General features: G+C 34.1%; 1 protein-coding gene across 2 annotated transcripts in view; it reads right to left on the bottom strand.

Moving 5' to 3' along the window:
• The window catches only part of LOC139515605 (uncharacterized), a 41832-nt gene extending 21724 nt beyond the window's left edge, over window positions 1-20108 (bottom strand). The window contains exon 1 of one of the 2 annotated variants that reach the window (XM_071305222.1): window positions 19808-20108. The gene's annotated coding sequence lies outside the window, so the exon portion shown is untranslated. Of the gene's footprint in view, window positions 1-8109; window positions 8263-19807 lie in introns of those variants that run through there. The other variant, XM_071305221.1, reaches the window with a different exon arrangement.
• Window positions 20109-21036: the final 928 nt, after the last annotated feature.

Here is a 21036-nt window from a genome sequence, read left to right as displayed (position 1 = left end):
GGTCTCTTATGAATTGATGTTGCAAACTTCATTGAAGATTTATGAGAGAATGAAATACAATAGGAAAAATCTGAGACACAGTTTTGGAGGTCAAACTGTGTTGTGTAAGAATCTATAAAATATTTTGGGATGCTATGAATAACAAAGAAGCTAAATTCATTCAAGTATAGACATCACAATATGGCAACTAATTACATAACAATTAATGATGTAATAATTATGTCATAATGAAATTATCACAATTTGAAAGATTAATCCTTCTTCTTTCTTTTGGTACCTCATTTATAAAATTTAAAGAAATATGAGTGGAATTACATCAGTTTAAAGATGTCTGATTGGGGATGAAAAATCTTTGTATTGTGCTACCTTAAGGGAATAAATATAAAGTTAGATGGAAAAACGCACAGCCTTATAATAAGCCAGTTAGCTGATGATACTACATTGTTTCTCTGCTCTAAAGATGAAATCTCTCAGTCACTTAATATAATTGAAGTATTTGGTTCTCTATCAGGACTTATTTTAAATCGAAGTAAAACTGAAGGATTAGGTTTCGAAAAACTAAAACATATTCAAGACAATTTTGAGAATATTAACTGGAGCAAAGAGACTGTTAAAAGCCTTGGCATTCACTTTGGATATAATAAATCTCAATGTATGAATTTAAACATAGAAAAACAACTTCAAAAATCTGAAAAAATTCTTAACTCATGGAAAAAAAGAAAGCTAACAATGATCGGAAAAGTAACTGTCGTGAAATCTCTAGTTATACCAAATATAACATATTTAGCTTCTGTAACTGATATCGACAAAGATTCACTATTTAAGTTTAAAAAAATGATTTATGAATTCATTTGGGACCATAAAAAGAAAAAAGAAAAAGAAAAACAATTAACATGAAAAAAACTGAGGGAGGACTTGGAATGATAGATATTGACAAGTTTATTGATGCAATAAAAATTAAATGGGTAAAAAGATTAATAGAAGGTGAACAGTCAAATTGGAAAATTATTCCCACATTATACTTTAATCAATATGGATCAAATTTTTTAATATTTCACATGAATCTGGATAATTTAAAATCAATAAATATAAAAAACAACAAAATCCCTAATTTTTACTTTGAAATACTTAAAACCTGGGTAAAATATGGCGGTGGTCAAACTAATAAACCAGAAAACTTTAGAACCATTAGACAACAAATTATATGGGGTAACAAATACATAAAGTTAAATGGGCACAGTTTAGTTTTTAATCATTGGATAAAAGACAACATAATCTATGTAAATGACATAATTGATGACAGAGGAAGAATATCAAAAGAAAAAATACTCAATAAGTTAAAATGTAAAAGAAATTGGATTGCAGAAATAATACAAATAAGAAAGAGCATACCAAATCATTGGAAAGATATATTACAAAAACAAAACTCATTAAAAACTATTGTTAATTGTAAAAAACAACTATGTTTAAAACAAGGCGCAATTATATATGATTTACAAAAAATTAATAATAAAGATATTTATGTCATCTTATCTAATGTAAATAAAGATATTCCTATAGGGTTTACAAAATGGCGGAAAGAACTAAATATAGATAAAATTCAACCAAAAATTAAATACACATTAAATTTTATTTTTAATTATTTAGAAGACAATAAATTAATCAAAGCGCTGTAAGCGCTGAGGGCAGTTAACCAAAAACCAAGGCAACCGTAATTATGAAAACTGTGGCAATGTTGCCTCAACACTAAACATTCATATATAGTACATTCATTTTTATCTAATGATTTATTTATTAAGGCAAATAATTTATATGTTATCAAGGTTTCAAAAGCAATGCATATATCAATGTATATATTTTTATGGTGAGTCTGCAGTGGTACAAGTTCCCAATGATTGCAGTTGTTCTACTTGGTAGTTAACCTTGGTTTTATTTGACTGCTAGAAGTTCAAGTTGACTTAGTATGAACATGTAATAGTATGAATGGACTGGTTTCCCTGGAAAGAAAACTGAGTTTGTGTTCTATAGTACAAAAGTTATGAATTAGATAAATGTTCTATACAACAGGGATCAAAGGTGAGGTCTGACTGACCTGCTCATAGTAAATGTAAATGATTTGTTATTTTGTCCCATACATATGAATATATATAATTTAGGGGTGGGGATCTCAACGGTTTTCAAGTTCTCAAACAGGTAGGGGTAGGCAGAGGATTTAGGGGGGCAGGGGCCCAGCCCCCCCCCCCCTTTTTGGGAAAAAAATTGGTTGCTTATATAGGAAATCACTGAAGCGTGACTGGAGCAGGCCCCCACTTATGAAAATTTCTGGATCCGCCACTGGGGGAAAGGTGACCCTAGGGACTTCCCCTACATTTCATTTTATTTGTTATATTGTCCAATACATGAATATATATGGTTTAGGGGTGGGGATCTCATTGGTTTCCAAGTTCTCAAACAGGAGGGGTAGGGTGACCCCAGGGACTCCATCTATATTTCATTTAATTAGTTATATTGGCCCATACATGAATATATATTGTTTTGGTGTGGGGATCTCAACCTTTTCCAAGTTCTCAAACAGGAGGGTTGGGGTGACCACAGGGACTTCCCCTATATTTTATTTGACTTGTTATATTGTCCCATACATGAGTATATATGGTTTAGGGGTAAGGATCTTGACCATTTCCAAGTTCTCAAACAGAAGGGTATACAGTGACCTCAGGGACTCCCCTATCTTTCATTTGAATTGTTATATTGTCCCGTACATGAATATATGGTTAAAGGGTGGCGATCTCAACGGGTTTCAAATTCTCAAACAGGAGGGGGTGGGGTGACCCCTATATTTCATCTGATTTGTTATATTGTCCCATACATGTACATGAATATATATGGTTTAGGGGTGGGGATCTGGACCATTTTTAAATTCTAAAACAGGAAGGGTGGGGTGACCCCCAGCGACTCTTCCTATATTTCATTTGATTTTTCATATTGTCACAAACATGAATATATATGGTTAAGGGGTGTGGATCTCGACCGTTTCAAAGTTCTCAAACAGGAGGGGGTGGGGTAACTCCAGGGACTCCCCCTATATTTCATTTTATTTATTATATTGTCCTATACTTGAATATATGCAAGGGCAGATTCAGGGGGAGGGGTGTTGCGGGCTTGCACCCCCTTAAATTTGCAAAGCATGGGTTGTTCTCAGCTTAATAAAGAATATTCCGATAATTTTACCTCAAATTTTTTTAGCCTCGCTCTGCTTGGCGAAAATTTAAGTTTGTGCCCCTCCTAGCCTAAAATCCTGGATCTGCCCCTCATATGGTTTAGGGGTGGGGAACTCGACCGTTTCCAAGTTATCAAACAGGAGGGGGTAGAGTGGCCCAAAAGAATGCCACCTATATATCTTATGATTTACTTACATTCAGGTATATATAATATAGTTGCATTATTTGTTAAAATAAAGAAACTTTCAGCTACTTTAATTGACCCTTCAAAATTGAGAAAAACAAATAACCCTTCGAAATTGCAGTAATATGTTTACACTTTAAAAGCATCTCACATGCATTATCATCATTTATCACTGATAAAGAAAATTTAGACTGTGACCATGAACATGTATATTGTTAGATATACTGTTCCCAGCTGTCACGTTGTATTGGATTTTTAAATTAAAATTTGTCAAAAAGTAATTTTGAGTTTCTGTATAAAATATTTTTCTGCTTTTTCTTTCTTTTACATATATCTTTTGGTTTACAATTCTAGTGTTTATATTCATTTACCATGCATAGATTTATTTTTTCACCTGCTTTGATTTATTTTGTAAATGATCGCCAAACCTGTTACCTGTTACCTGTCTGGTAGGTTCACCCTTTCTAAGGGTCACTCCCAATGGGATTTATTTAGGTTAGTAATTAAATATGTACATTATTTACAGTTGTACATTTAAACTTTTAAAGAATTATACCTGTACAGTAACACCATAAACCAAGAAACTCCTACTTTCGCTTGATAGACTGATATAGTTCATTTAGTCAAATTTAACTCTTGTTCAACAGGGTTGTTCGTTTTGTATGTAGACCATAGCATAAAGTTCGTGTGATATTCTCAATGTCTCTGATATTTTGATGTTTGATGTTAACTATTTCCTTGATCTTTTCAGATGATGAGTCCAGAATAAACTGCACCATTTGTCCTTCATTCATAATTTTATCGAATATCTTGTTGCCTTTATTGTTTTTCACATATGATATAAGTGTTGTTAAATGTTTATCTCTTTCGGTTTTCAGTGCATTGCATTCCAGCATAAAATGTTCTGTATCTTCTGTAGCTGAATTACATAATTGGCACATGTCCTGCTCTACATTTCTACTAAACTTGGCTCTATCTACTTGGAGTGTATAAGTCCTTGTTATAAGTTTTGCTTTTATTTCTGCTTTTTTTACTTCTAAGGTGTTATTTGAAGTGAATTTCCATATTTGGTGAGCATGTCCAATTGGCCTTGCTTTAATGTCAAGGTACTTCATTGTTGATTTTTCCAATTTTTCCATCTCCCATTTCTCTGCCCAATAATCTTGAATTGCACACTTGACAGTTGTTTTCCATTTTTCTCTAGTTGGTTTGACTAATAGCAGTTCTTGAGTTTTTGGCAGTTTGTACTTTGATAGAGCAGTTTCCAATTTACTTATGAACGTATTTGCAGTTTGTTTTTACAAGTTGTCTTTCTATAATTCTGTACTCTATGCTGGTATTGTCTTGAATAATGCCTCCAAAGAAATTGAGTAGCAGTCGGTCCACAGTTGACTGTATTGGTTCTATACTAAGTAGACAATAGTTGGCAGCACTAGCAACTCTTTTTGGCAGTCCTTGTATCTGTCTGCAGATTTGTAGTTGCAGTCTCTCCAATTTTGTGATGTCAGATTTGTATACCATACAGGCTCCTTGGCAAGGCGTAAGTTTGCCAGAGTCGTGCCGAGACGATTGGTGACATTCCTTTTCTGGCACTCAGTCCAGGACCAAGCATAGCATATATAGTACGACGTGCCACTTTTAATCGGTTTTCTATATTCACTTTGTTCTTAATAGTTCTAATAAGACCCAGATGTTTAACCTCGTTCTTTTCGTCGATTTTTTTGTCTCCTAAATAAACATTCAGCTGTTGTTGAACTTTTGTGAACGGCACAATTTCCGATTTTGCAGGATTGATTGCCACGAAGTCTTTGTTTGTCATATCGTTGACTATATCAAGTAAAGCCTGAACCTCATGCTTTTTGCTGGCAAGTATGGCAATGTCATCCGCACAAGTTGGAGCGACAACGTTAATGTTGCCTATTCGTGCACCGATATTAGATCGTTCTAATGCTTCTAAGATGTTGTTGTTATAGCGTTTGTATAGTACAGTTGATAACTTTGCACCTTGTCTTGCACCTATTTCTTGCGTAAACTTATCTGAAATGCTGTTATTCCACTTGACCTTTACAGTTACATTCCTGTACATATTTCTTAGTAGTAACCACATATTTCCCACAATTCCATCATGGTACATTTTGTTAAAAAGGATTTCGTGATGTAGTTTATCGAAAGCTTTTTGAGCATCTAATGTTAGCAATATGAGTTCTTCTAGGATCTCCTTGTAAAAGTCTGCTGCTGCAGATACAATAAAGGCGGTATTCAATGACGATGTTTTTTCTGTGAAGCCTCTTTGTAGCTTACTTTGAACTTTCAGTAATTTTGGTTCTAACCGGTCTTTTAAAACCCGGAATTATCCTTATCCGCTTCCGGAATCGGATCCGATACTGTAAAATTTTGTCTTCACGGCCGCCATTGTTATGTGTTTACAATGTTGTTTTTGTCAATCAGATACGATTTTACTCGAATTCGAACAATATTTGTCGGCGATTTTCTGTATAAAGCTAGCGGTTGAACAAAATAAACATCGCTGTCATGAATAATAATGATAAAAATAAGTTTTTAGCTCGTTTAATTGGAGACTTTGGTGACTTGCATGGAAGGTTTGCAAAGTAATTTCTTATTTTCTTTCAAGTGGAAGGTGACTACGTCAGGCGTAGCTAGAAACCAACCATCCTAGTCGAAATTCCGCTTGCAAAAGTGGAAGGTCGCGGACCTCGGACCACCGCTAATTTGCACACCTGCCTCCAAATTGAAAAGCTACGAAAATTTCTTTTTCTAATTTGAAATTGCCGCCAACAGCGTGAACAGTCGAACTTATTATATAATAGACTACTGACGTAATTGTACTACGTATTGATGACAAACAATATCACTACGACTTTTGCCATTTGGGAAATCTAAACTACTTGTCTTAAGAGATTTTCGGCGATTAAATATTTCCTTTTTGATCTTTTGGTCCTCGATGCTGTTCAACTTTGTACTCGTTTCGGCTTTCAAACTTTTGTATCTGTGCGTCACACATAGGTCTTGTGTGGACAAAATACACTTCTGGCGTATTAAAATTTTGAACTTGTTGCCTTTTGTTGACTGTTGTTCGTGTGATTCTTTGTCAATTGTGTTCTCCAATTTATTTATATTGTAGTCCTGTGTTGTCATTTTGATGTTATATTTCACATGGCCATAAAAGTGCGAGGTTTGGCATGCCACAAAACCAGGTTCAACCCACCATTTTTTCCTTTAAAAATGCCCTGTACCAAGTCAGGAATATGGTCATTGTTATATTATAGTTCGTTTCTGTGTGTATTACATTATAACGTTGTGTCGTTTGTTTTCTCTTATTTTTGAGTGTAAATTCACATTGCGATAAGACGTGTCACGGTACTTGTCTATCCCAAATTCATGTATTTGGTTTTGATGTTATATATATATGTTATATTTGTTATTCTCGTGGGATTTTGTCTATATGCGTTACATTTTAGTGTTATGTCGTTGTTCTCCTCTTATATTTAATGCGTTTCCCTCGGTTTTAGTTTGTTATCCCGATTTTGTTTTTTGTCCATGGATTTATGAGTTTTGAACAGCGGTATACTACTGTTGCCTTTATTCATACAATTGTTCTTTGACATCTTAGCTAAAAGCACAAGTCATAATGAACTACACAAGGATTCTTAATAAGCACTACTTCCTATGTGTAACTTCAAAACTTTTGGATAAATCGACGATCATTTAAGGTTTTTCTGGTCATATTTTTTGTAATCCAGAATAAAAAGTATTAAAAAAGTGTTCAATTAGTTATATATAACATAGTAGCGAGCTAGATAATAACAATGGCAAGTATTTCAGCATTTATTGGGTAGAACACAAATCTAGGGCGCTCGCATAATGCAGCTTAACTGCATAAAAATGGTTCGATGGAAATTATTACATTATATACTACCTGTAGGTACACATCTTTTCACATGGAAAATTAAAAACACCAATCTGTGTTCAGTGTGTGGGATACCAGATACTTATCAACACAATTTCATGGAATGTACTTATTTTAAAGTTTTTTGGAATAAAATTTGTATTTTATTAAATAAGCTTCATATTGGTGAGCATATAGTTACTTTAAAACACTTAGTAGTAGGATATAAAATAGAAGAGGACTCATTAAATGATATTAATTATCTCTTGACAGTCATCCTATTCACTCTACACAAATGCAATTGTATTTCAAATAATAAAATAAATCAAGTTAATGTTTATGAAATATTTAAACAAGAATTTAAATACAGATATCATCTGATGGAGTATAGAAATAAAACAATAAGTAAGATGCTTAAAAATATTCAAAATTATATGTAATTGAAATGTATACAATTGTGTGGTGTGATAATCAATAGCTATGCTAGATTTTATATTGTACATGTATGTTGTAGTTGTTGGTTTTTCATTTTTTGTATGTAAAAACAAACCAAACAAGACACTTTATTTAATGTAATATATAAAACTAAAATGATTATAATTCAACACTGATTTGTTAAATTTACACCGAATATCATCAAGTAATATATTGTGTGTATGTTCACTTTGTTGGTATCAAATCACATGTTAAAATCCTTATTCTTTCTATTATATTTCCAGAAACATCTAATCTTTTTCACTTTAGATACATTTATTTTGTTTCTATGACAAAATCGTTAACGAATAGTAAATAACACTTACCAAACAAGTTTTATCTAATCCAAAAATTTATTTTCACAACAAACATGTGCTTCCTTTTGCACTAGCTTTCGGACAATGATTTGTAACTAATCCAGCACAAAAGGTCAAGTACAATTAACTGGATCAAAGATGTAAACACGGGACGATGAACACAAATTCGGAAGGCAAAATGATGTTCCGTAAACACGTGATTTATACTATGAAATTTTATTGTTAATATGTATACACTGTATTTAAAAGAATGTGTATGTGATATATAAAATTAATACTTTAATACTTTAGTATACTTTACTGAACTTTTCCCTGGAAATTCAGTAACTAATTACAGGGATACTCGGGCTAACGCTGTAATCCGAGTAAATTGTTAAAGCAGCAGATATATAATAAAAGATATTTACTTTGAAAAAAAAAAAAAAAAAAAAAAGCAAAAGAAACCAAAGAGGAACAAGGCTGTCCGTTTTATATACATTTTAAAGTCAATCTTGTTTAATAAGATGAATATCTAGCACGCCTTTTTGCATTGATCACGCAATATAAAGCCCCAGTCTTATATAAAGGGGTATTAAATTTAAAGATCCAAAGTATAAGTTACATCTGCTATGACCATACAAATCAGCAATGCCAGTTTGGTCAGGCTTATATAAAGGGGTATTAAATTTAAAGATCCAAAGTATAAGTTTCACCTACTATGACCATACAAATAAGCAATGCCAGTTTGGTCAGGCTTATATATAGGGGTATTAAATTTAAAGATCAAAGGTAGAAGTTTCATCTGCTATGACCATACAAATCAGCAATGCTAGTTTGGTCAGGCTTATATAAAGGGGTATTAAATTTAAAGATCCAAAGTATAAGTTTCATCTGCTATGACCATACAAATCAGCAATGCCAGTTTGGTCAGGCTAATATATAGGGGTATTAAATTTAAAGATCCAAAGTATAAGTTACACCTACTATGACCATACAAATCAACAATGCAAGTTTGGTCAGGCTTATATATAGGGGTATTAAATTTAAAGATCAAAGGTAGAAGTTACACCTACTATGACCATACAAATCAGCAATGCTAGTTTGGTCAGGCTTATATATAGGGGTATTAAATTTAAAGATCCAAAGTATAAGTTACACCTACTATGATCATACAAATCAGCAATGCTAGTTTGGTCAGGCTTATCTATAGGGGTATTAAATTTCAAGATGAAAGGTAGAAGTTTCACCTTCTATGACCATACAAATCAGCAATACCAGTTTGGTCAGGCTTATATATATGGGTATTAAATTTAAAGATCCAAAGTATAAGTTACACCTACTATGATCATACAAATCAGCAATGCTAGTTTGATCAGGCTTATATACAGGGGTATTAAATTTAAAGATCCAAAGTATAAGTTACACCTACTATGATCATACAAATCAGCAATGCTAGTTTGATCAGGCTTATATATAGGGGTATTAAATTTAAAGATGAAAGGTAGAAGTTTCATCTGCTATGACCATACAAATCAGCAATGCCAGTTTGGTCAGGCTTATATATATGGGTATTAAATTTAAAGATCCAAAGTATACATGTAAGTTACACCTACTATGATCATACAAATCAGCAATGCTAGTTTGATCAGGCTTATATACAGGGGTATTAAATTTAAAGATCCAAAGTATAAGTTACACCTACTATGATCATACAAATCAGCAATGCTAGTTTGATCAGGCTTATATATAGGGGTATTAAATTTAAAGATGAAAGGTAGAAGTTTCACCTTCTATGACCATACAAATCAGCAATACCAGTTTGGTCAGGCTTATATATATGGGTATTAAATTTAAAGATCCAAAGTATAAGTTACACCTACTATGACCATACAAATCAGCAATGCTAGTTTGATCAGGCTTATATATAGGGGTATTAAATTTAAGACCAAAGGTAGAAGTTACACCTACTATGACCATACAAATCAGCAATGCCAGATTGGTAAGTCTTATATATAGGGGTATTAAATTTAAAGATCAAAGGTAGAAGTTACACCTACTATGACCATACAAATCAGCAATACCAGTTTGGTCAGTCTTATATATAGGGGTATTAAATTTTAAGATCAAAGGTAAACGTTACACCTACTGTGACCATAAAAATCAGCAAGGCCAGTTTGGTCAGTCTTATATATAGAGGTATTAAATTTAAAGATCAAAGGTAAAAGTTACACATACTATGACCATACAAATCAGCAATGCCAGTTTGGTAAGTCTTATATATAGGGGTATTAAATTTAAAGATCAAAGTAGAAGTTACACCTACTATGACCATACAAATCAGCAAGGCCAGTTTGGTCAGTCTTATATATAGAGGTATTAAATTTAAAGATCAAAGGTAAAAGTTACACATACTATGACCATACAAATCAGCAATGCCAGTTTGGTAAGTCTTATATATAGGGGTATTAAATTTAAAGATCAAAGGTAGAAGTTACACCTACTATGACCATACAAATCAGCAATGCCAGTTTGGTAAGTCTTATATATAGGGGTATTAAATTTAAAGATCAAAGGTAGAAGTTACACCTACTATGACCATACAAATCAGCAATGCCAGTTTGGTAAGTCTTATATATAGGGGTATTAAATTTAAAGATCAAAGGTAGAAGTTACACCTACTATGACCATACAAATCAGCAATGCCAGATTGGTAAGTCTTATATATAGGGGTATTAAATTTAAAGATCAAAGGAAAAAATTACACATACTATGACCATACAAATCAGCAATCCCAGTTTGGTAAGTCTTATATATAGGGGTATTAAATTTAAAGATCAAAGGTAGAAGTTACACCTACTATGACCATACAAATCAGCAATGCCAGATTGGTAAGTCTTATATATATATAGGGGTATTAAATTTAAAGATCAAAGGTAAAAGTTACACATACTATGACCATACAAATCAGCAGTTTGGTAAGTCTTATATCTCACAATGTGGTTCCCCTACAGAATTAATTGGTAGATTATTATATTACTTTCTCCAACTAGTAGTGAAACGTTAGACCTTACACATTTATAAGCTCGATCTTGGAAAAATTTCCATTTAATAAACAAAATATCTTACACAAAAGGTTTCGCGATAACGACTTAATTTTATTTTCTGGAAAGTTAGAACAACTTAAAAGAGGGACGAAAGATACAAAAGGGACAGTCAAACTCATAGATCGAAAATAAACTGACAACGCCATGGCCAAAAACGAAAAAGACAAATAGACAAACAATAGTACACATGACACACCATAGAAAACTAAAGAATAAACAACACGAACCCCACCAAAAAACAGGGGTGATCTCAGGTGCTCCGGAAGGGTAAGCAGATCCTGATCCACATGTGGCTCCCGACGTGTTGCTTATGTTGCTTAAAGTGCTATTCGATATAGCCAATTCAGAACATGAACTACTGAAGTTTACTTTTGAATTTTCCCTCACGTCTGTAAATTTCTTAGACGTCACAATATACAAGGGCGACATTCAAACTCGTCAATAAATGATAAATATTATTATTTTAACTGAATTTTGCATAAGCTCATTCATGTAATTCATGAAAACTTCAAAGCACCCAATACCACGAAAACAGTTATAATTCAAAATTCCAACCAAAGAGATCATCACAACAGAATTATGACAGGAGTATCTTCTGGTTCATCTGTCAAGGAACATGATTTGCAATTTCTATATAATTCTGGCCCTTTACAGGAGTAAAGCTCCGGACATGTAGGGTTTTGTTGTGAACAAAAACATGACTTTTTTCATGGACATTTTCCCTTCAATGAAAACACAAGATCCTGCAAGAATTCTGTTGACATATGCCCATTAAAATACACGGTGTAATGAATCATTTAAATCTCGCCAACCGTATTGTAAAATTGACGAAATAAGGGGGTTAGCAATGTGTAATGCGCTCCAAATTTTTAGTTTGAAACAAAGTACGTAAAACATGATGTTTCAGTGCTACCTCACAGGGAGGTAACCTGACTAAAATTGCCTCTTTACTAGTGGCAAGCTTAAAGTGCATTGGATAATTACTATGATGGAATGGTTTAAAAGAGATATTTCTGATCATAAGGCTTTGAAATTAACTTCCATGCCCATCTTTGTCAATATTACCGAAACTCTAAAAAAAAAACAGCACCGAAATAGTCGTGCGTTTCCTTCAAAGTCTTGTCGACAGTTTGTTTACCTACTCCAAACAGAGACAGTTATGTCGCATCCGGTTAGTGCATGTACAGCAGGCAATAGTTGGTGAAAGACAGACACATGTTAGTACATGGGGAAAGTCTTCGCCCGTCCTTTATACTGCTAATGTTCCTCACATGCACCCACAACTCGTTTGTATGTGTCATATATTTATAGTTGTGAACGCACCAAACAATCACATCTGTATTAGAGGTCCGTATGATTGTTCTTCCACTATTTCCCATTTCTTGTTCTTCCACTATATCTCATTTCTCTAAACTTGGTGTTAAAGTTTAAGACATCGAGTATTGACCTCCTCTTGAGTGCTTAACAAATTACGACAGCCATTAACAGTGTTGGTATAATTTGACAATTTCGGAATTTACAAACGTTCTGGTTATGCAAAGCTCACATCAGATGGAATCATCGGGGATTTGTGAAAGTTTTGTAGTCAGGAATAATCTGATACACTTTGTTGGAATCTATAGTCTTTGTGCGGAGTTCCCTTTCGACTGACATTATAGAGTTGTCCATGACGTCGCGGTCAAAAACACCTGCTACTGTTTGCGCTATAGAAATTCGTTGGGAAACATTTTTAATAGTCACCTGCAATGTCACCGAATGTTTTAGATTACCTTTCTAAACATCAATACATTGAACAAATGCCTTACCAACTGTAAGTTGGGAGTGATGGTACAAAGGAAGATACGGAAAGTGCTCAAAGAACTTCAGATTCTAATTACTTCAAAAAATAAGACTTCCATGATTTTCTCATGGTGCCGGCATCTGGAAAAAAGGAAATTGGAATGGGACCTACAGGGTGCGAGAGCACATGTTCTTTGGTACATCATCTCTATATTTTCCAAAAGCAGTGTACGTCTAAATACAAGTTATGGATGTATGTGACCTAAAAGTTTTTCCCCGATTTATATTTAAGGTTTGTTTTTGTGGTAATGTTTTCAACGTTTTTAGTTTTGACTTTGCTATTGGACTATAAAAACTCCTTGAATGACCTAAAGAAAGTGAATTAGTGATACAATGTTTAGACATGTTCAAACCTTCCTCCACAGCTGTGAGCAAAGAATATCGAATATCTCTTGTAGCATGCCTTTTCTAGAAGAGATATTGATAAGACATGGAAGATGGGATTCAACATCAAAGGGATCAGCCATGGATAATTCAGATGGTTCACAATAGCAATAACATGTTTCTCGTCTCTCTTCATTGCTATTGGTCTTGTTTCCTCTTGTGAATTTGCATTATTTGCAGCAATTCCAGCCATTTTCAGCGTTACTCGACTAAGGGGTTCTTGGACATGTCTAGTAAGGGTCCATCTAACAAGCGCAGACTTTTGATTTGTTATGCCTACAGTGCCACCTGATCCCCTTGGGGCTTTTATAACGGTATTTTTTCTTGCCATGTCGGTCCTTGGCAGTTAAATTGTCCAGGAGTATGTCTTTAAGAAAAGTAGCCATCCATAAAAGATGATCGAATATTCGCAGAAAGTTGAAGCATATCGACTATGTAAACTGGCATCCACCTTCAGTAAAGAGTACGGTTTGTTACAAAAAACATAAGGTTACATTTAAGATGACGATCGCAAGGAAGTGACCAATTTACCTCTCGTCCTGCTCTAACATTTGACAGCAAAATGTCTACTGCTTCAAGGAACACATCCCAGTATTTGAATGTAAGAGATACCGCCTTAATTGCTTATACGTATTTATAAGAGGCTGTATATGTGCTTCGAATAGCTCCGTCATATGAGCGTAAGGACTTGTGTTTGGCTTGAATTGCTTAATTAGTGCTTCTGAGATAAATGAATTTAATGTTATTGATTAATAAATTAATAAATGTTAATTAAAGTACATTTTGCGTTTAAAAATGATGAAATGGAATTGACACGTACTCTATTCAATGCAAAACATTCGTAGTGTCATTGTTTTACATAAACTCTTTAATAACGGATTAATTTTGTTAAACTTTATTTGAAATCGTTAAAATAAGATGTAACAACAATGTTGTAATAGAAGAAATCATAGCACGGACGTTATTATACAATGTGTAGACCTCAAAACTTTTCTAAGTCGATTTTTCGTTTAAGTTAACTTACGTACTTCAAAGCCCATTTTACAAAAATTGCACCGTACGATTTTTTGACAACAAGTCAAAATGTTAAGTTTAATATTAAATGGCAGACTCGATGCTGTTCTTCAAAGATTAGAGGAAGGAGGACTGACACTTAATATTGAGAAGTGTAAATTCAACATGGCAAACATTGAGTTTATGGGTCACATGTTATCAGAACATGGGATTGGTGTGTCTCAGTCTAAAGTTGAAGCAATCGTAAATGCTAGAAGGCCAGAATCAGTTTCTGAGATCAGGAGTTTTCTAGGGTTAGTTAATTTTGTTGGTCGTTTCATACCAAATCTAGCAACTATAGCAGAACCACTACACCGCTTGCTCCACAAAGAGACAAAACTTCAATGGGGACCAGAACAAAATGATTCTTTCGAAAAGTTGAAGAAAGGTCTGGTGGATGCGTCTAATTTAAGCTATTTTAACTTGAAAGCGAAAACGCAAGTAATTGCAGATGCCAGCCCTGTAGGCTTAGGTGCTGTTCTAGAACAGAAACAGAATGATGAGTACAAAGTCATATGCTATGCAAGCAGAAGTCTCACAACTATCGAAAGGAAGTATTCGCAAACAGAAAAAGAGGCGTTAGGGTTAGTATGGGCCTGTGAAAGGTTCCATATGTATTTACTGGGTCATGATTTTGAGTTGCTAACAGATCATCGTCCGTTGGAATTTATATTTTCGCCTAAGTCTAAACCATGTGCTCGAGTTGAAAGGTGGATGCTTAGAATGCAACCTTTCAAATATGTTGTGAAATATATTCCAGGATCACAGAATATTGCAGATTCTCTATCACGTTTGTTAGTGGTACCGAAAAATGAATCAAAACAAAGAGAAATAAATCAAGCTGAGGAGTATATACGTTTTGTTGCTTCTGAATCTACGCCAAACGCTGTAAAGATTGAAGATGTGGATAAAATGTCACTTAATGACAAAGAATTACAAAACATTAGAAATTGTTTGTTAAATGAAAGATGGCAAGACTTGCTAAACAAACAGTATTTAACAGTGAACCAGGAACTTAGTTCTATAGGTCATATTGTTCTTCGAGGCACAAGACTTATTATACCAACTGAATTGAGGAATCAGATACTGAAGTTAGGACACGAGGGACATCATGGAATTGTTTTAATGAAACAAAGATTAAGATCAAAAGTTTGGTGGCCAAACATGGACAAGAGTATTGAAGAGTATTGTAAGTCTTGTTATGGGTGCCAGCTTGTTGCAGACCCAGAGAAACCAAAACCGATGATACGAACGTCCCTTCCGTCTAAACCGTGGGAACAGATATCAACAGATGTTTTAAGACCGTTGCCGTCTGGAGAATATCTATTTACCGTTGTTGATTAATATTCAAGATGGTTGGAAGTGACAATTATGAGTAAAAGTACAAGCGCAGACCGTGTAGTTGATGCTCTGGACAAAATGTTTACTATACATGGTTTGCCTATTTCAATTGCAACTGACAATGGACCTCAATTTATTAGTGACACTTTAAAAAAAATACTTGGATCAAAATGGTATTGTACATAGAAGAATAACACCCTTATGGCCAGCCGCCAACGGGGAAATAGAGCGGCAGAACCGTTCATTGTTGAAGCGCATGCGTATTGCAAATGCTGAGAAAAAGAACTTGAGTACTGAAATACAAACGTATTTGAAGATGTACAGGTCAACACCTTATTGTACTACAGGTGTAAGCCCAGCTGAATTGTTATTTAATAGAACGCTTCGCACAAAACTACCTGATATTCAGATCCCTTCCCATGACGACACTGAAGTGCGTGACCGAGATAGTCAAAGGAAGAAGAAAGGAAAACTATATGCGGGCACAAGAAGGAATGCGACAACAAATTATTTGAAAGCAGGAGATTCTGTTTTAGTAAAACAAAATAGAGGAAATAAATTGTCTACAACCTTTAATCCGAAACGATTCACACTGCTGGAAAAGCATGGAAATAGTGTTGTTGTTCAAAATGATGATGGTGATACATATAAGAGAAATGTCGCACATATTAAAAGATTCATTGAAAGGAAATCTAGTGAAAATTAAAATGTCAATAGTGAAAATGTCAAAAGTTAAAATAAAAATGTCAATAGTGAATATCAAAATGTCAATAGTGAAAATAAAAATGTCAATAGTGAAAATCAAAATGTCAATAGTGAAAATGTCAATAGTGAAAATCAAAATCAAAATGTCAATAGTGAAAATGTCAATAGTGAAAATCAAAATGTCTATAGTGAAAATCAAAATGTCTATAGTGAAATTCAAAATCAAAATATATCTAGTGAGAATCAAACTGTGTTAAAAGGAAATCAGAATGGTGGAATTAATGATAAAGCTCAGTCTAACAAATTGATGAAATCCGTCCCAAGTCTAGAGCCGTCCAAACAGTCTAGACCAACTCTTGACCGGAAACTACCATCCAGATACAAAGATTTTGTTTTAAGCAATTGAGACAATTGTCTACTTGGGTTTATAGACAGTTAATTGAGATGACAATTTTTTATTGTTTTTTTGTTAAATCAAATTCTAGTCAAGAATTTAGTATTATTAACTTTAAAGTATTTTCATACATTTACTTGATACTCAGGTTAATCATGTTAATTTTGATATTTAAAAAAAAGGCAAACTTTACATTTCAGTAAATTTTTGCTGGTTAACTTTTGAAAGATTATTCTTAAAAGCTAGATTTTGGAAATTTGTAAAAGGGGAGAAATGTAATATCTGTAATATTCGTTTGGTACTTTCCTTTTCATTTTGGTTTTTAACCATATTAACCTTTCTGGTTATTAGCTATACTTGTGTAACCGGATGTTGTTAGCTTGTCTGATGTGAACAATAAATGTGATACTTTATTGGTGTTATTAATTTGGTTAAATCCAGTAGTTTGATGACCATCAACAATCAATACATTACAGTATGATGTCAATGAGACAACAATCTACAAGTCCGTATACTTTAGTTGCACGCCAGAGGAACGCTTAAGCAAGCGTTAAACGCGCGTTGCATAAGTTTGAAGTACATCAAAATGCAAAGGTATACGCTTGGTGGTGAACGCTTTTACCCTGGGAAATTTTTATGGAGCATAACAATTCCATTCAGCTCAAGCGTGTGTCAAGCGTATACCTGTATGCTACACGCACATCATATAATCGCTACAAGGGCGTTGAAAACGCAACAGATGAGTTTGAGACACGTTAAGGGCACGTTGTATACGCTTCAAAATCGTTCGACTTTATGACGGCGTACTTCAAACTTATGCAACGCGCGTTTAACGATTGATTAGCATTCCTCTGGCATGCAACTAACGTATACCGACTTTGTCAATTTTCTCTGTACGTTTGGTGCACGCCGGTCTTTACGCCAATGTATGACGCCGGCATTAATGCCGGCTTTTGGAGTGTCTGGGACGTTAAACTATGGGATGTTTGTTTTAAACCAGCGTCACACATTACTAATGCCGGCGTCACACATTACTAATGCCGGCGTCACACATTGGCGTATAGATTGGCGTGCACTAGACGTACAGAGAAAATTGACTAAGTCGATATACGTTAGTTGCAAGCCAGAGGAACGCTAAGCAATCGTTAAACGAGCGTTGCATAACTTTGAAGTACGTCGAAATACAAAGGTATACGCTTGGTGAACGCTACAACTCGAGGAAATTTTTATGCAGCTTACAAAAAAATTTCATCCAGCTCAAGCGTGTGTCTAGCGTATACCTATACGCTACACGCATGTTATACATACTCTACAAGCGCGTTTAACGCGCTACAAATAAGTTTGAGACACGTTTAGGACACGTTGTATACGCTTCGAGATCTTTTGACTCTAACTAAAACGTATGCGGGTGTGTTTGTAACAAACACCCCATAATTGAACGTCCGAGATACGACCAGGACGCGTCTCAAATACGTTCAAAAACCTTTTTTTCCTTCGTAGTGTGCATTCCATTTACGTTAGACAAACGCCAGGCATACGCAACCATACGTTTTTTGAACGCCCGATAAACGCTTAAGCACGCTTCTCGTACGCCCAATACACGCTTAAAGCTCGTTGTGCACACGTTACAGATATGATTGACAGGTTGGATGCATCCAAAATTACTAGCCTATTGGGTAGCGTACATGATTTTTTAACATGACCGGCGTACGTCGGAGCTATACGGTGATGTGTGACGCCGGTATAAAACAAACACCCCATAATTTAACGTCCCAGAACTCCAAACGCACGGATTATCGTTCCAGATACGACCGGGACGTGTCTCAAATACGTTCAATAGACTTTTTTCCTTCGTAGCCTAAATTCCATCTACGTTAGACAAACGTCAGACATGCGCCAACATACGTCACCGGATAAACGCTCAAATACGTTCAATAGACTTTTTTCCTTCGTAGCCTACATTCCATCTACGTAAGACAAACGTCAGACATACGCCAACATACGTCACCTGAACGCCGGGTAAACGCTGAGGTACGCTTCTCGCTTGCCCAATACACGGTTTAAGCTCATTGTGCACACGATACAGATATGATTGACAGGTTGAATGCAAATCCAAAATTAATAGCGTATATGGTAGCGTGCATGATTTTTTACCACGGCCGACGTACGTCGAAGCTACACGCTGATGTGTGACGCCGGTATTACATTAAGTAAAAAATCAATGTCACTTGCTAATTCTTATACAACAAAAGTAATATAAAACAATACATCTTTATTAAACAATTATTAATATATAATGCCTGAAACTACTATAATGCCAAACAAGCATTTGGGTTTACGATTGCATTTCTTCTTTTAAAGAAAACAACTTGTTTTAAATCTTAACTTCTATCCGGAGGAGGCTTTCTAGATTTACTGAAAAACTTTTTATTGGTTTTGACAGCTTGATAAATGTATTATTTCTATTTATTTTATGAGATTGAAAGGAATTTGTGTGTTAGTCTTTTATCAGAAGCATTTTCGTAATAGTATCGCATGATCATCATCATGATATGTCTGGCTGAAACATAGTTCTATAGATATTATGACTTTCAACTTATAAATAATTATCAATTTTAGCACAACATAGTTCATGGACAATTTCAGTTAAGAACTGTCTAAGTCAAAACATTTGCGTTAAAGCTCCGGCCGTTAATTCCATAATAATTTGCTTTTTAAAAATGTAGATTGTATATAAAAAAAAATGCATTGAAACACAAATTCTCCATCTACCTATCCATGCTATCTATTTATCAGGAGGCAGGAAAACAGTCTTTACATATGTTGACCTCAATGAAATAGTTGTGTATTTCATAAAGTAAATATGTTTAGATAAGTTTACATAAGGGTAAATAAATGTACATATTACCTCAAGCAGCTGTATTCCGATGATGATCTCCACGAATGACAAGAAGCACGTTTCCACAAAGACTGCTATATGTGTCCGTGTCAATAACAGCAGTTACATGTATAAGGAAATAATTATCGAAAGTGAAACTGATCAGTGTTTCACAATTTGTTATATGTTATTTATGTAACTATTTGAAAGAGTAATTAACAAATTACCCATACATCATTTTACATGCACTTACATCTTAAACAACAATTTCTCCGCTCTTTACACACATTTACAGTATCACTGTTTTATATTTTGTAATTTGAGTGTGTATAAACAAAATAAGGTCATATTTCTGAACTTGCCGTCGAATGACGAATGCATATAGATGACTCAAAATCACAATTGCAAGTTTTTCTCTTATTCATATAGAAAAAAATGATGTGCCAAAGTTTAGAAAATAAATTCTATAAAGTATGATAAAATTATTCGATGTCTATACACCCTTAACTCCATGATATACTGATATATGTTAACTGCAAAAACAGTCCTTTTAATAGTAAGAAATACTTTAACCTAAGACTGTACACAATGTTAAACATGTTAAATGCGAAAAAAATCTTCCTTTATCACTGAAATACAAAAAACTAAAAACAAACCATTTTTTTTTTAAATTCTTGATACTTACTGTGATTTTCTATCAATTTGCTCTTTCGAAGTAAATAGACGCAGATATATTAAAGATATGAGACGACTGGATGCAAAGCAATACTAAATAAATGCTCAGTAGGAATTAAAACGAATTAAAATAAAACATTTAATTTTGGCAAATTATTACAATTTCATATGAAAAAACAATAACAGACGCTAAAGTTAATCCAATCAATGTTCAGCACCAAAACCCCAACGGCCAAACAGTAACTAAAGCACATTGATTGATATTAAACAAAATTTAAAAGCTATTTAAGTTACAAGCAAAAATAATGAAAATACTGACATGAATGGTCAGAAATCACAAAATATCACTGACATGAATGGTCAGAAATCAAAAAATATCACTGACATGATTGGTCAGATATTTCTAACAAATACATATAATAATACCGACATGAATGGTCAGATATCAAACAATACCACTGACATGAATGGTCAGATCTTTCTGACAAGATTGGCCAGAAAACAAAATGTTCCCTTTAGGATATATACAATCACCCACTACTGTAAGCACAATTAGACAAAAAAGGCACAGAATAAGATTGCTC

Source organism: Mytilus edulis, chromosome 3 (genome assembly GCF_963676685.1).
Source record: "Mytilus edulis chromosome 3, xbMytEdul2.2, whole genome shotgun sequence".
NCBI lineage: Eukaryota > Metazoa > Mollusca > Bivalvia > Mytilida > Mytilidae > Mytilus > Mytilus edulis.
Note: the sequence above shows the minus strand (reverse complement) of the source record. Positions and strands in the feature narration are given on the sequence as shown.